We start from the raw sequence: 16666 nt of genomic DNA, 5'->3' as shown, positions 1-16666 counted from the left end.
TCTACCACTGAGCTAAATCCCCAACCCCAAGGGTAAAAATTTTAAAGGGGAAAAAAAATCATGGTGATGTATAACTACCTGTTTCCGGCACCTCGGAAAGTTGCGGGCCAGGCTGGGTGGATAAACAGACAAGCATTGTTGGACAACAGAAGAAAAGAATGATGAGATGCACTGAGTGCCTCCTGGTCCTCTGAACAATGGAGCCCTCACGGTCCTGCATACCTTGTGCAATAATAGCATGGGGCCCACACATGACAGCTTACGGCTGGTCTCACTGCTGTCCCATATCTCCAGCATGGAGCACAGAAGAGCCACCAGGGGCTGTCACTGCCCTCAGGAAGGTTTATTTAATCTAAAATAATTTCTTCTACCCTGTGGAACTAGCTGCAGAACGCTGGACAGGGATACCTCGGACCACAGTGTTCCCTGTCACAGGGGTGGAACCTGGGAGTGTCTGAGTGTGTGGAGAGGCCTGGGCTCTGGGGCTGTCACCTCCCAGCTTTTGTCCCTCTGCAGCAGGGTGTGAGGGGCCTGCTCTGTTTGTGGCAGAGGCGGGGTGGGCAGCAGAATGGGCCGAGACAGCACAGCACATTCACAGAAAAAGGCTGAGGGCTCAGCTTACTCTGCAATGCAAAGTCTAACCCTGTACAAAGCATGGAAACTTGTGGGTTCACTCCAGTGCCTAGGTATCAAGGAACATCCCATGTTCCGCCCAGCAAGGGAACAAGTGCCAGCAGCTGCCAAAGGTCCCTTCCCAGGATTGAGTTCTTAGGAGCTAGCTCATGCTTTCAGCCCTCCCTTCCTTCCCTTTCACTTCCCAGTCAGTCACCTACTGCACTGGTCCCCTGCCCAACTAAAAGACAGGCCCCAGGGACCACACCTTGTGGTCGCTGCAGCACCACACATCTTTCCATAGGTGGGAATGACATGAGATTGGCACCTCCTGGCCACAGCTTGCTCTGTCTGGTATTTTGCTCTTGAGAGCTCTCCAGCCAGTGAAGGAAACACCAGCAGGAGTGCTGCTCTCCAGCCTGGCCTGGGTGGAAATGGACCTGGCTCTGGGCTCCTCCTGCCCAGTCCCCCACCTCCCGCCTCCCCACCCAGCTCAGCAGGTGAGATATGTAGGCTGAGCCTGGAATAGGAACTAAGAAGAAACCGAGAGAACAGCACATTCAGGGGGTCAGTTTCAGTCCTACGCTCTGTAAAGGGGCTGTGATGTCTCTCGGAGGGACCATGGACCAGGCAGGAAGTTTCTCTTTTCTGACCCTGTGCCACCCTGGTTCACAAACGCTACAGGGAAGCCATTGTAGTGATTACTACCAAGGGTCCGGATCGGCAGGGGTTTATCACGAAGCTCTGCTACTGAGTTGGTAGCTTGAAGGTGAGTGCAAACCCTACCATCACCTCAGTGAGCCTCACTTTCCCACTTTAGAATCTGTGTGAGGGTTAGTTCATCCCAGACTGGCACCTTCGTGCCCTCAGTGCCATTGTATGAGTTACATCCCTGCACGGCATCTTAGACACCTGGCAGAAGCAGCTGGAGGAAGGAGGGGTCTGTGTGGGCTCAGGCTGGAGGATACAGCTTATCCTGCAGGGATGGCATGGGGCAGAAGAGTGAGGCAGTAGCAGAGAGAGCCGAGTGCTAGCACTCTACTTTTTCTCGGAGTGTGGGGGGTTATAGGTATTTGTGAACCATCTGACATGAGTGCTAGGAACAGAACTCATGTCCTCTGGAAGCAGTAAGCTCTTAACCAGTGAGCCATCTTTCCAGCCTCTCCCTTTCTCCTTTTTATACTCCAGCCCATGGGCTGATGCTGCCTACATCTAGGGGGAATCTTCCCCGCTCAGTTAACTAGTTAGTTAACCGCAGAAAGACACCCAGAGATAGGTTTCTGTGGTGGTTTTAAGTCCAGAGGTTGACAGCCATCACAACAGTATTGTCCTTACTGCCTTTTATTCACTGTCCCTTCAGACTGGGCAAGGCTGAGGACCAGCACTAGTGAGAATTACTCTGGGGAGGCCAGCAAAGTGACAGCTGCCATGGTGACGCCTGTCTGCGAAACCAGTAGTGGCTGCCTGGAGGGGGAGATATGTAGGCTGAGGCCTGAAATAGGAACTGGTTTGGGGAAGAAGAAACCAAGAGAACAGCACATTCAAGGCAAAAAGATCTGAGCATGGTAGTGTACCCCGTCCTGGTCAGCAAGTCGTGAGTTTGAAGCCAGCCTGGACTACCTAATGAGGCTTTGTCTCAAAACAAAACAAAGGCTAAAAGATGGGAGCAGGTCCGTCATTTAAAGAAATGCCTAATGTTCTTAAGTAAACTTACCTTCTGAGGTACCCATGAGGTACCCATGGGTTCACATTGCAATTGTAAGGCATTATGAGCCAGATCTATCACATTCTCTCTCCATCTTCCCTCAGTGGTAACATCTTGCAGAGTCACCCAGGTCCCCAGTCAGGATGTGGACTTTGATCCATCACAAGCCATCCCTCTCCTCTGAGGCCTGCTCCAGCCACACCCGTCCCACCCTTAACCTTCCCCAGTCTTACAGTTCTTTCATTTTAGGGTTGTTGCATATGCAGAACCTTCCACAGAGAACCTTCTGGAATGGTCTTCGTCCATGCAGCCTAGTTCTCAGAAGATGCTGGCAGATGGTTGTGCATGTTGGGAGCCTCTCCCTTGCTGTTGCCGGGTGCGCTCATGTACCCCGGGGTGCTGCATCACCCACCCATGGAGGGCATCTGTTTGTTTCTAGTTTTTTGGCTATTACAAGGAAAGCCTCCGTAAACGTTCCCATAGTCTTTTTTGTGTGGAGTATAAATTTTTGTTTTTCTGGGACAAATACCCCAACATGTAATTGGTGGTGTGACAGTTACAGGTTTTGAGGAGGATGCCAGACTGCTTCTCAGAGTGGCTGCGCCATTTCCCACTGCCATCAGCAGTGCAGCGCAAGCAGGGCACTGTCTCTCTGCAGGCTCACCAGCACTTGTATTGTCACTATGTTTTATTTTAACTCTTGTAGTTAGTGTGTCTCGCCGTCGTGTTAATTCGCGTCTCTGGCTAATGGCTAATGCTGGTGAGCATTCGGTGTGTTTATCGGCCATCTGCGGATCTGCTTCCGTGACAAGTCTTCTGGCTTCTGCTCACTTTATTGAACCGTTTGCTTTTTTATGTTCAATTCTGTGAGTGCTTTATCTTAGGCACCAGGCCTTTGTCAGATACGCGACGTGTGAATGTTTCTCTCAGTCTGTTGCTTGCCTTTTCCCCCTCAGTACTAGGGACTGAAGCTCGGGCCTCTTGGTGTGCTAGGCAAGCACTCTACCACAGAGCCACACCGCTGGCTTATCTTTTTATCCTCCTCACATGGACTTTGGCAGAGTAAAGTCTTCTTTAAGCAAAACAAAACTTTATTTTCAAGTATTTTATTTATTTGTATGTGTATGGGTGTTTTGCCTTGCATGTATGTGTGCATGTATGTATATGCACATGTGTGTGCCTAGTGCTTGCAACTTCCAAAAGAGTTCCGTGGATTAGAATTCCAGTTGCTGTCGAGCCCCTGTGTAGGTACTAGGAACTGAACTTGGGTCCTCTGATAGAGCAGCCAGTGCTCTTAATGGGGAAAGTCTTAAATTTTGGTGAGGTCCCTACATTCATTCCTTTTTATAGCTTGTGCCTTTGGTGTGCAGTCTGAGAACGCTGAGCTGAGCTCTGGAGGCTTTCTTCATGTGTGTAGAGCTGGGGATGGACTCGGGGCCCTGCATTCGTTAGGCAAGGATCTCTGGGCCTCTTAGTGTTACTAACCCTAAGCTGCCCTGGCCGGTTGTAAACTCAGTCTATAATCCAGGCTGTCTTCACCTAGGTTATGCTTTCTGGAAGTTTTAAGAACACGATCCTTTGTAACTTGTGTTCAGTATGGTTTCTGTCAAGGTTCCTTTTGTGTGTTTAGGGGAAGTCAGTTGGTCCAGCACCTTTTATGAAGATGGTGCCTTCAATTGACTTTCCCAGTTACCGCAGTCTGCCATCACCCCATGCTTACCAAGATGTCCTTTCCCAAACAAACAGAAGAATAGCTAGGCGTGCTGGCTCAGGCCCGCAGTCCTGACTCTCAGAAGGCAGAGGCAGGAGGATCTTTGCCAAGCTGGCCTGGGCTGTGACGTGAGACCAACCCTGGTGGGGTGTGGGTGTGGTGAGGAGAGTAATGAAGGTGCCAGGTAGGTAGAAGACATGGACCTTCATTTATCACAGGCAAGACTGAGGGACAGCTCGCCCTCCTCTTATAAGGTTAAACACCGAGCGTGAACTGTGCATGTGACCTGCCACTGCCCTCCCAGGGACACATTGAAGAAATGAAAGCAGGCCAGATAGGGTGGCATCTTTAATCCCAGCACTTGGGAGGCAGAGGCAGGTGAATCTCTGTGAGTTCAAGGCCAGCCCCATCTACATAGTGAGTTCCAGGACAGTCAGGGCTGTTTAGAGAAAACAACAATAAATCATCAAAGACAAAAACCTGGGAGCAGGGACTGGAGCAATGTTTACACATCCAGTTCTGTGCAGTGTTCTTCACAGCAGCCAGAAAGTGGAAACAACCCTGCGGCCCCCAAGAATGGAGAGAAAACCAGCAGGTACACATAATGGCATATTATTCAACCATAGAAAGGGATGAAGCCTTGATAGATGCTATTGTGTGGCTGGACCTTAAAAGCTTTGCGCTTAGTGGAAAAAAGCCAGGCATAAGGAAGGGTGATTGTGCAATCCCATCTGTGCACAGGGCCTAGAATAGCACAAAGGGGCAGAAAGTAGAAGAGGTTATGGGGTTGGGGTTGGGGTGGGGTTGGGACAGGGAAGGAGCGATGGCCTTTTGTTGGCTAAAGGCTGGGGGAAGAGAGTGCTGCGGTTATACAGCACTCAGTGTTTAACGACATGGGGCTGCTCACTTCTAAGTGAAAAAGATAGACATTGTGTACCTTCTACACAGTGGGGAGCAAATCACTGGCCTCTTTTTTTAGAATCTCTTTGGTTTTCTGAGATTTCATATGTGTCCCTGGCAAAACTGGAAGTCACTGAACTTACCATGATATCTCTTGTTTTGCCTCCTGGGTACCTTACAAGCATACACCACCATACTGGGCTGGAGAGGTAGCCCAGAGGTTAAGAGCACTGACTGCTGTTGCAGAGGTCCTGGGTTTGGGTCCTAGCACCCAGCTCACAACTGTCTAACTGCAGTCCCAGGAGATCCAGTGCCCTCTTCTGGCCTCTGTGGGCACTGCACACACACAAGTCCACAGGCATATATATGGGCAAACACTCATGCATAAAATAAAAATAAATCCCTAAAGAATGAAAGTCATATTGGTGGGAGCCTGTTCCTGGGTTCTCCGCGCTCCACTGATTTGCTCTCACTGTTAAGCTTACTGTCTCCATCTCTAAGTGTGTGGCAGGCTTCAATGTCAAGTGGAGAGCGCCTCCCACTCTTTCTGTTCCCCCATGGGCCTTAGCCTGAGATTCTGGACTTTTCCAAGATCCTTGCCACCTCCCTTGACCTTATCTCCTCAGGATCCTACTTATCACAGTGTGTGTGTGTGTGTGTGTGTGTGTGTGTGCGCGCTCGCGTGCGCGTGTGTACACTCGTGTATGTGCATTCATGCGGAGGCCAGAGGTTGATTTCCTCAGGCACTCTCCACGTTGTTGAGGCTGGATCTCACTGAATCTGTATCTCACCAATTTGGCAAGACCCACTGGCTAGTGAGCTTCAAGTATCAGCCTGTCCCCACCTTCCCAGCGCTGGGATTACAGACACATGCTACTATGCAAAGCTTTTCACATGGGTACTAGGATCTAAACGCCTCAGGTCTTCATACTTACATAACAGACACTTTATCAACTGAGCCATCTCCCTAATGTTGCTTTTCTTAGTAGATGAAATCTTGGCTGTCCCATCTGTAGCCCCCGCTGTCCTGGCTACCATCCTTAGCTGGCTGGCCCATGCTCCATTCTAATTGCTTTTCTCCGCACCCATTCTGGTCCTCTGGATCCTGCCTTCCCCCAAGCAGAGTTACCACCTTAAGTGTGTACCTGTCCCAGGAAGCCTGCCACAGCTCCCTGTGGTCTCTCATGGCCTGCCTCCACTACTTTGTCCTCCCCTTAGACCCTGCCCTTGCTGCCCCTCCGCCTGGCCTGTCAGCTGAAATTCTAAGTTTCATTTGTGTGATGTCTGATCAGAAGGCCCATGGGGCATCTGGTGGACACATGGTGACCTCTTGCTGAGGACCGAGTCCGGGGAAGGAAGCTGCATGTGGCTATGGCAGGTGATTGCAACTGGGTGAGAGCGATGGAAATGAGGGCAGCGGTGACCATGGCCTGGGGCTCCTGGTGGGGAGATGGCTGTAGCTGTGAGGCCCCAGCTGGTTTTCAACAGAAAGGGACACGGTCAGATTAGCTTTACAAAGGTCCGCCCGACCCAGCAGAAACACAGGCAAAGGTATTGAATAGACACTTAGTGGAAGAGAACATTCATTCCATCAGCTTCTATAAGCATGAGAGGATGCTCGGTGGATAGAAGTAGAAAGTGCAGATGAAAACCAGGCTGAACTGAGCAGTGAGCTGGCAGAGCTCTGCTATGCTGCATAGAGCAGAGATGGACCCACTGATGCTGCAAGTGAGGGATGGCAGCCCTGGGCTTGCTGAGGTGCTGGGAGCAGGACAGCCCTAGTGCAGGGCCACTTGCATTGCCCACAGACATGCTGGCAACACTTGTAAGATGCCTGCTTTGCCTCTGCATTGCCTATGAGAGCAAAAGACAAAACTACCACCCGGGCCCCATGGGGCTGGCTCAGGTCACCACAGCCCTTAAGGAGGCCACCTAAAGGGAGGGCCAGCAGTCTGCAAAATGAGGCATGGTGAGAATTGTAAGCTCTACATCTAAACATGCATGCATAGTCTTTTCCTTTAAAACTGACTCGATGCTAGGATGCATGCTGAAAATTGCCTCACTAATATTACAGCAGAACCGTTACTATAAAGGGAAAACCTTTCTTGCCCCCCTCCAGGAGAGGAGACAGATGGTGCCATCCTTTCTCTGCACTCTCAAAGCTCCTGGTCCTTCTCCTTTACTAGGGATTGGACACAGGGCCTTGTGTGTACTAGGAAGGCTGAGCGTCAGTGCACAGCCCCAGCCCCGCACTGGAGTCTAAGCGTGCGCTCTACTGTTAGGCTGCATCCGTTTACATTGTCATGGGGGTGTGAAATAAGGTCTTGCTATGTGCACTGGCTGGCTTGGCATTTGCTTTTGTCCTGGAGAGACCTCACATGGCAATCCTGCTGCCTCAGCTAACAAAGTGAACCACCACATCTGGCTACTTTGATATTGAGATAGGGTCTCACCTAGTTGCCCAGGATGATCTTGAACTCACTGTTGCCCAGGCAGGCCTTGAACTTGTGGTGATCCTCCTGACTCTTGGACCATCATCCTTTGCTCTTCCTCTCTGTTTTGCCACCTTGGACAAAGTCTCAGAGCTGACTCCTATCCAGACAGTTGTGCTTTATCATCATGGCTCCTCAGTTCTGTTACTGAGGCCCGCCCACCCCCATGCAGTTCAGGCCATCAGCTCACAAGCTGTCCTTCTAGGGGCCCAGGAGGTCACAGTGAAGGTCCTGTTTCCCGTGTCTAGTAACTGCACTGGCTCATGGGCTAGCATTTTTCTTATGTTGTATCCATGAGAGTACTTACTGGGTCCCCAGTATGTGCTGCTGACGTCCTCTGTCCCAAGTGCCGTGTAGCAGGGCACGCTTCAGAGTAGGACAAGGTGCTGTGTATGTAACATGCTGCATTATATATGGTTCTTTAAAGTGTGCAGGCATATTCGCAGAACACGTGAGTCTCTCTCTCCAAAGGATAATAACAAGGGCAGCGAGGTGTGCATATCCTGCCTCTGTTTACCCTTTGGTATCTTTTGGCATTGGTACCATGTGACTGTATCCTAGAAACTCGGGCAGAGATGAGAAGGAAAGAGATAGACAAGCTCCTTTGTGACAAACCATGATTAGTGAGTCACCCACTCAGCACAGCACTCCTCCTCTTGGACCTGTTTCCTGGAGCTGACCAGAGCTGGTCAGGCTGCGCCACCTCCCCCACCAGAGCTCAAACTTGCTGGTCTGGTTTGGGGAGGTGGCCTATCTGGCTAGTCTCTGGGTGGCTGCTTCCTAGGTACCCTGCCCCCACAGGTAGGTGGTAACTAGAGACCTGGGAATTTGGTGTCTCCCAGGCCTTGTTCTGCAGTGGGGAAGGAGTGGGAAAGAGGGGGACAGTGGCACTGACTACTTGTTGGTTGTCCTCACTGTCTTTACAGGGACCACAAGCCCTCGTGAGCTCCACAACCTGGGCCCTTTGCTCATTGGACCAGAGCCTTCTAGGCCTTCTCTCAGACAGGGCTATTTTTGATCAGATTACCTACCACAGAGTCCTCTTGTATGATTCGGGAGCTACAGACAGTAGGAGACGAGATCATAACTGCCAGGCCCAGAGGTCATGTGTGGACGCCTGGGCTGGTAGGAAATGCTTCCTGGGCAGGTACAGGAGGCAGGCTCTGGTTGGACCTCACATGCTTTTGGCCCCAGAAAGACAAGATAGAGCCTGAGAGGCTGCCTGGACAGATCCTCACACTGAGAGACACTGAGAGATTGCACAGGACACCTCTGCTCAGGGATTGCAGCCAGCTGGGCTTTTCAGAACAGATGAGGAGCAGAGGGAGGGGAGACGCCCCTTCCAGAGTAACTTGTTCCGAATGGAGACTCTGAGCAGCACTGCCTCATTCAGAGCAGCTAGGTAAGGGCACGGACATCGGGGGAGTCCTTAAGCCAGTTACACAACCTCTCTGGACTTTTTGGCTCTGCTGCTGTAAAAGAGGCCTGCTAAAGTGGCTGCCCTGTGCTGGGCGTCCCCTTCAGGGTGAGCGGCTCACCGCAGCGAGGTTGGTGTGGCACACATTGGTCCCAGCTCTACACTATCCCCTCCCGTCATCCGTATCTCCACTTTCCACTCCTTGCTGTACCACTGCAATAACCCAAGCCCAAGGGAGGGAAGGGAATGGGATCCACACCCCATCTCAGATTACCCACCCAGCCCACCCTGAGGTCTCTGGAGGCACTGTCTTATACTCTGCTCCTCCCCTATCATCTCCAACCCACTGGCCCAGAAGCCACCCTCTGGGGTGCAGTCTAGCTAAGCCCTGATTTCCTGGGCCTCTGTTATTCAGTGTGTGTGTGGAGGGGGAGTTAGTAAGATGGGTGTGCCTGTTGTACAGAGGCAAGTCCTGCTGAGACCAGGCTATGGCTGGGGTCTCTGCCAACCCTCCCTCTGTCCCACAGCTATGGGCCTACTAGCTCTAGCCCCACCTCCCGCCTCCCTGCTTCTCGCCCTCTGTGGGTAGGAGCCACAGCCCCAGCTGAGCTCTTACCACGGCTAGGCTAGGCTGTGTCTCCACCACTGTTAGCTTTGGGTGCACAGCCAGCTGATCAGTCTCAGGGTGCCCTGAAGCCTGTCCCTGTCCTCCCCTGCACTGGGAGATCTGGCTACCATTTGCCCTTGGAGAGATGGCCCAGGAAGTCAGAAGAGTATGGTATAGGTAAGCAGGCTGCCTATGACCGGCCCTCTAGGAGAGGGTGGGACTGGCCACTGGAGCCAGTGTGAATATGTGGGATGGGCCACACCTTTCTTGAGTTCAGGGGTGGAGTGATTCTTGTTCCCATGTGTGAGGTTGCAGGCTCCTGGGGAGTTGTCTGAGCACAAGCCTCTGTGCCAACAGCTGCCTGGTGGCTCTGAGTGGCCTGGTATTGGCGTTAGGAACTCATTGCTTGCTGTGCCCATGCCTGTGGTTGTGGGGGCCTCGGGTCTAACTTCGTAGCTTGGGTTGTAGTCCTCAGCACATCCTTCAGCAGGTCTGGCAGTTGTAAGGCAAGGATTGTGTGTACACATGTCCTCTTGTGCCTGCAGAGATGCTGGGGCCTATTGTGTATCCCAGCTCTTGTAATATGACTGTGGGTATCTTTAGGGAGCACTCCCACTGCCTCTTTGGGGTAGGGAGACATCATATTTCAGAGGGGTTCACGGTGGGGTGCTCAAGGGTCCCCAGTCCTTCCACTTGCTGAGCCTGGGCCTACAAGCTCCTTCCATGAATTCTCTCTGGTGCCTCCCAAGCTTCCTCCACTAGGCTATGGAACCTGTGTTTGAGGGGCAGGGGCTCAGCTCTGAGGTTACCTCACCATGCTGCACAGTAAGCACTGGCCCAACCACCGCCTCCCAGCTCACACCCCCAGGACAGCTGCCATTCGCTTAGGAGGCTGGAAGAGAGAGAGGGTGGGCGACTGTGAGTCCAGCTAGTCAGGGTAACTGTTATCTTGACATCCAGTAAATCCATCTGTCTGTGGGCCTGTTTGGGTCACTGTTGCAGGGTCTGTGACACGACTGTCTGTTGTACTAATAGTTATCACTGGCTGCATGGCATGCAGGGCTGTGTGGCCCGTGTGTGAGGTGCAGAGTGCTGTGGCATGGCAGGGCGGTGGACAGGAGCCTCCTTTCTGCCTGTCCTTCCTGCAGGGATTCAGGGAAGGGAGGATCAAATGAAGTGTAAAGCAATGTCTCCAGCCCTCACAGCTCACCTATACTCTTAGGTTCTCTGTGGCAGCCATCCCACCCTGGGCACTCTGGGCACGAGCACATGCCTGCGCCTGCCAGCTCAGAGGCAATAGCTGGCTGGGCAGCTTCTCGGTCAGCCTTCCTCTGCAGTTCACCCTTCCCACCCATGGTGCTCACAGCTGGGCATACACATTCCCCATCCTAACCCTGGGGAAGGGACACTAGCACATGCACATACTGGGGGCACTGTGACCAGTGTGGCATTGGTGTCCTTAGTGTCTCTGATGCAGCAGCAGCAGCAGCAGCAGGGATGGTAACACCAGCAGCTGCAGGAGCCCCGTGCCAGCCCTGTTCTACATGCCTTACTTGTGTTGTCTAAATATTCCCAGCAGGTAGGGACTGCCACAGTCTGTAGTTTGCAGATAGAACACTGAGATCCAGAGAGGTTAGATGACTTGTCCATGGACGTGCAGCTAGAATGACTGAGTCGGCACCTGGATCTGGACAGTCTACTCATAGGCCGACAGAGCCCCTGTACTGGGATAGCCCCATATTGGGCAGTGAGTGGCCAAGAGAGACAGCCCCTATGCAAATGGGGCTGTGCTTCTAGCAGGAAGATGTCCATAGAAGACCACCCAGACAGCCTCTGGCCAGGATGAAGAGAGCACAGTTATAATGGCTTCCTACTTGTCTCCAACTTCCCAGCACCAGAGCACTATCTCTTAGTCATCCATCATTTTGTGGGGCTGTCCCTTTTGTGGACACTTATTGCCAGAGTTTGGGCTCTTACCTGTGGCTCCAGTAAGAAGCTGTCCTCAGGTTTCCCTTCAAGGCATGGCTTAGATAGGTGTGCCTCCTTGTAGTGTGAGGACCAAGGGAGATGCCCTTGGTTCTGGTTAAGACACACCAAGCTTCTTGCCTGGATTCCTAGGTGTCTTGAGTGATGTCCAGGCAGCTTGGGACAGAGAGGCTCTGGGAAATCCTGTTTGCCCTACCTCCTTCCCTATGCATCATGGTTCAGACTCATCACTGTGGCAAGATTAGTCTCACTACCCAGATCTATGTGTGCCAGACCCCGTCTCAAGGTGCTAGAGAACCATTTTGGGGGTGAGGCGCTCAGAGGAAGGGGCCTACAGTCAAAAGGAATATGGTGACTGGGAGTGATAAGGGTCATGGGGAAGTAGAAAGTTGTGCCCCATATTCTGTTAGGTATCAAGGTGGCCTCTCTTGAGTGAGTTTGTTTATTTGTTTGTTTGTTTGATTGATTTGTTTTTTGAGACAGGGTTTCTCTGTGTAGCCCTGGCTGTCCTGGAACTCACTCTGTAGACCAGGCTGGCTTCAAACTTGAGTTCTGTCTGCCTCTGCCTCCTGAGTGCTAAGATTTAAAGGCGTGTGTTACCATTGCCTGGCTGTCTCTTCAAGACACTAAGACTTGAATGTTAAGAAATAAGCTGCAGTTCTGAGCAGAAGGCTTTGTAGGTACAAAGCTGGGACAGGTATTGAAGTCCCACTTTGGATGTCAGCTAGCCGGTGGTGGGGCGGGGGTGGCAGGTATGTAAGATATGCAGGTCAATAGCAGGTCAGCCGTGTGGTGTCCATTGGAGTCACATGGGTAGTAGCTCATTTAACATTCCCTCTCCATGGCAGCTTCTCTGCTTTTAGGTGTGGTATTGTCAACAGTTGCCTCTGCCTCCTGCTCCTGTCCCAAAGGTCCTTCCTATGGAATGGAGGCCTCGACTGGAGCACAGGCCAGTGAGAAGCAGTATACTGATGGGGTGTTACAAGACCTTTGTGGGACAGAGTGGGTTTGTGACCTAGCACTAGGTGTCCCTGAGCAGTGATTTCACTTTTGTGGGCCTCAGTTTCTCGGTTTGGAAAACAGGAAGGAAGAGGATTCTCCACCCACCTTGATCTGTGTGGGGAACCCATGGTAGACCAGCGTATGTGCCTGGCACGTGCCTGCCAGAGCTCCAGCTGTGTGAGCCACCAGGGTCAGGCTGACAGCTTTAGTCAGGCTGACCTGTCTGTCATGCTGTGTGTTGGGGGTGGGGGTGCTAAGCTCTTTCGAGTGGATGTACTGGAGGCTAGTAGGCACAGCCAGGTGCTGGAATAAACTCTGCCAGGCAAGCCGAGCCTGCAGAGTTCACATTCCGTGCCCTGGCGCCATCTTGCCACCTTGGTTTTTGGACCAAGCAGAGCCTGCCTACTCTACCCATGCCACAGCCCCTGGGGGTCCTGTCCACATTATCTCCTGTTGGGTTGTCACAGCCTTCTCCCTGGTTCCTTGTCCCTGTTCCTCCCCTGCCTAGACCCTGCCACCCGAACTGCCCCACTGTCCCCTCACCTCTTTGATGTAGCTGCCAGGCCTTCTTGGCTACATCCAGCAAGTGCCTGCCTCAGCACCCTCAACCCTGACGCTTCTTACCTCCGGCTGCCTCTTCCAGAGCACAGGGCCTCTTCGGACAAGGCCTCATGTGCTGAAGGACTGCACTGACAGTTCCTACCTGCTTTGCCTCTATTTCCTCTCAAGACTTAAGTCTGCCCTGCAGACCCTGGGTAGATTTGGTTTAATGACAGTCATCTTTACCCAGTGAGAATCCTGCAACAGCTCTGCAGAGCTGTGGGCCAGACAGGCTCCACCTCAGTTGTCACTAAAATGGATAAGGAGGTGAAGGCCCAGTGGCTACGACCAGTCACTTGTGATTGGGCAGTGTCTGATAAGGAAGATGGGGCCATCTAGGAAGACTCCCTGGAAGAAGTGGGAGCCTGTCCCATCAGGAAGCCAGGGGAGAGAGGGACTCATTTACATGGTGTAGGTGGGGGGTGGGGGGGTGGCTTGACAGTCAGAGCTAACTGGGGGCGGAATGGGTATGGGCTTAAGGATGCAGGAGCCTGACCCCTCTGTTGTCAGCTCAGTCCTGGAAAACAAGGGGGACACTGACACAGGGAGGGCTTTCTTGGAGCTGGCGGCTTTATTCCTTCAGGAGCATGGGAGTGGACGAATCTGCCTCTCGGTTGAGAGCAGAGCAAGGGGCACAGGGGTGACTGGAAAACTGTGTCCCACAGTTTGAAGAATTCAGAGATTAAAACAAAACCAGAAATAAGCATTTTAAAGCCTGGTAGTTCTCAGTGTGAGTCCTTGACTGGAGGGGCTGCCTGCCATCCTACTCCACCCGTCCCTCTTTTCCCCAGCACTGGCCCAGAATGGCCCCTGCTCTGGGGTTCCCAGGGCCACAGATTCCTTCGTGGTGCGTGTGTTAGTACATTCGGTGGCAGGGACAGGTTTTCAGGCATCTTTCCTGTGACCAGCTGTCTCACCAGAGGCCCTGGGAGGGGCTCCAGGAAACCCCTTTCCCATGAGACTGCGGCAGGCTGGGTAGGAGGTGAAGGCCAACCTCTGCAGTGCCGGCCCAGGAGAGGAAAGGTGAGGTCTGGGGCCGGGCAGGTAGAAGCAGCATGGTAGCCCAGACTAGCCCTACATGGCGCAGGCAAGTAAGAGCCCAGCCTGTTGTGCTCACCTTCCTCGTTCAAACCCTGGCAACCTCTGACTGGCTTTCTCTCTGGAGTCTCAATCTCCACTGATGGGATAAGGAGCCTCCATTGTAGGCATATGGCACAGGGCTAAGCACCACTGGCAGGATCTGCACCAGGAGCAGAGGCCACAGGCCCTGGGAGAGTGGCTTATGCTAATGTTTGTTCAGGCTTTGCTCATGGGCAAGTGAGGGGACCTCACTGTGCCTCCTTTTCCTTACTTAAGCCATGGGGCTCACAGTAGCCCTCTGCTAGGTCAGGAGCAAAGACTGAGAGATCCAGGGTAAAGTGATTCAAAGAGAGGTGGCACACAGTAGGGGCACATTCCTGCTGGCTACTGTTGTCATGTGACTAGCATTGAGGATTTATTGCCTAAGCGTCAGTAAGAGTTGGCTCTGAGCCAGGCCTTCAGTGCCTTGCTTGTTTTGTGTTCTCTGTGACTCCTTGTAAAAGCTGCTGGAAGTCTCCTCACAAGAGGAAACTGAGGCATAAGCAGAGCTCTTTCCCCAGGGTCACACATTGAGCTTCCTGGCATGAGCTGTGGGCTGGGTCTTCACAGATAGATAAATCAGGGCATGTAGTGGTAGCTAGCTGTCAGCTAGGGTGTGAGGTCTGGGCTGCAGGGCTCTGAAATTCTGAGCTGGCCTGGGAGACCCATCCCAGCCACAAGATGCCCAAAAGAACCTGGGTGGGGCCTACACCAGGTCATTATAAACATGACCAGTTCCTCTGTTTGTCCTTCCCTCCATATGCTGCCCAGAGGAAAGGGGTGGCCCAGGCAAATATCCGGAGGTGTGCCCTTCCGCCCCTTCTCCTGCAGGGTCACAAGTGGCTGCAGTATGCAAGGTGGCGTGGGGATTCTGGGTGGGGTCGGGGTCTGTGTAGGGAACATGGGAAGATACTGCTAAATGCTCTCCTGCCTTTGCTATCCTGAGCGCCTCCCTACATTTAGTGAGCACCACCACTCCCTATTCTGCTGAAGCTGGGAGCTGTCTTGGGGCTACCTGGGTATGGGAGGTGGGAACTGAGAGTAGAGCCAAGAGTTCAGGGTGAATAGCAAGCTAGACACGGAGGACGGGGAGCCACAGGTCGCCGCACCAGACTCCACACTGCACCGGGCAGCATGAGGTGTGGCACTGTTGGAGTTGTAGAGACAGGCCTTGTGCCAAGGAGGGCTGGGGAGCCTGGTGCAGAGGCCAAGGTGCTGGGACAGGCAGCAGGAAAGGCTGGAGGGAAGGGTGCATGCTGCTGCTGGTTCTGAGGCAGGAGGCTAGAAGCCAGAGGTGCCACTTCTGCCCCAGCTGTCCCAGCCCTCAGCCAGAACCCCTGGACCTGGGTCAAGCAAAGAAACTAGACCAGCTGGGAAAGCCCTGTCCAGGCCTGGGGCTGGCCGCCTGCAGGCCCCTTGGGACCAGTTGAGACAGGTTGGCTGCTGCGTCCCCACCTGCCTCTCACTTGGCTCGGCTGCCAAACCGGTTTCCCTGGCTGGCTGCCCACTAATGTTCTTCTAGTAGACTGAGCCAGTGACTCCCAAGAAAGAGAGCCATGCCTGGAGATGAGGAGACCTGGCTGGGCCCTGGACACTTGTCTGTAGCCACTTCCCCAGCTGAGTGTCTCTGGGGCTGGGTGCTGGTTCTGTGCCTGCCCAGCGCTCTGCCAGTACTGGAGAGGCAGTTGGAATGACGATGAAAGTCCTCTGGTACCCTTTGGTCCTCTGGGCCTCCTGAAGGAAGCCTCCCCTTAGCACACCTGCCATCCCTCCATGGCTGGGTAGCACTTTGTGGGCCCAGTCCCTACCAGTGTTCACTGTCACTAACTAGGGACATCTGCCCCATGTAGACCTTAGTGGGTCACAGGCTGTCTGGGTTGTCATCATGTCCCACTGTCAGCCAGAGTACAGTGGGTGTTAGTGATGGAATGACTGATGGATCTTTTTTCCTGTCTTACAGATGAGTAACTCAAAGCCTCAGGAGGAGACGTCACCCACACAAGGGTGTTTCTAGCCCAGCCACTTCAGACCAGGTCTGTATGACTCCAGGCTCTTCCCACAGGGCCAGTCTCCTGGGCAGAAGGGGCTGGTCCAAGGCAGGGAGGGTCTCAGTCCCTCGATCACCCAGGACCCAGGTAGTGAGAGGCAGAAGAGTTGTTGCAAAGCTGCCTAGTGTCTGTCGTTGCTTGAGTCTCTGTGAGGTGCCACCATCACCTTGTCCTTGAGCTGGGATGGACCCCAGGGCCTCCCACCTGCTGTATGTGCTCTGCTGCTGAGCTGTAGCCCCAGACCTTTTTATCATTTTATTTTGTGACAGTTTCACCACACTGACTATTCAGAATAGCCTGAATCCACTCTATCCGGGGAACGCTTTGAACTTGCCATGCTCCTGCCTCCTCAGGAGCTGGGATTGCAGCTACTCAGCCTGTGCTCCTGGCTGGGCTCATCTGTTGATTTTTTTGTTGTTGCTGTTGTTACAGATGTTGATTATTTTTAATTTACTTTTTAAAAATTA

At 52.9% G+C, this 16666-nt stretch overlaps 1 protein-coding gene across 3 annotated transcripts in view; it reads left to right on the top strand.

The window, feature by feature from the left end:
• The window catches only part of Pak4 (p21 (RAC1) activated kinase 4), a 39297-nt gene that overhangs the window by 11931 nt on the left and 10700 nt on the right, over positions 1-16666 (top strand). The window contains exons 1-2 of one of the 3 annotated variants that reach the window (XM_087653146.1): positions 8217-9621; positions 16112-16184. The gene's annotated coding sequence lies outside the window, so the exon portion shown is untranslated. 3 annotated transcript variants of the gene reach the window in all.

This window comes from Rattus norvegicus, chromosome 1, assembly GCF_021556685.1.
Source record: "Rattus norvegicus strain SHRSP/BbbUtx chromosome 1, alternate assembly SHRSP_T2T, whole genome shotgun sequence".
Classification (NCBI taxonomy): domain Eukaryota; kingdom Metazoa; phylum Chordata; class Mammalia; order Rodentia; family Muridae; genus Rattus; species Rattus norvegicus.
This window is presented reverse-complemented; position numbering and strand designations above follow the sequence as displayed.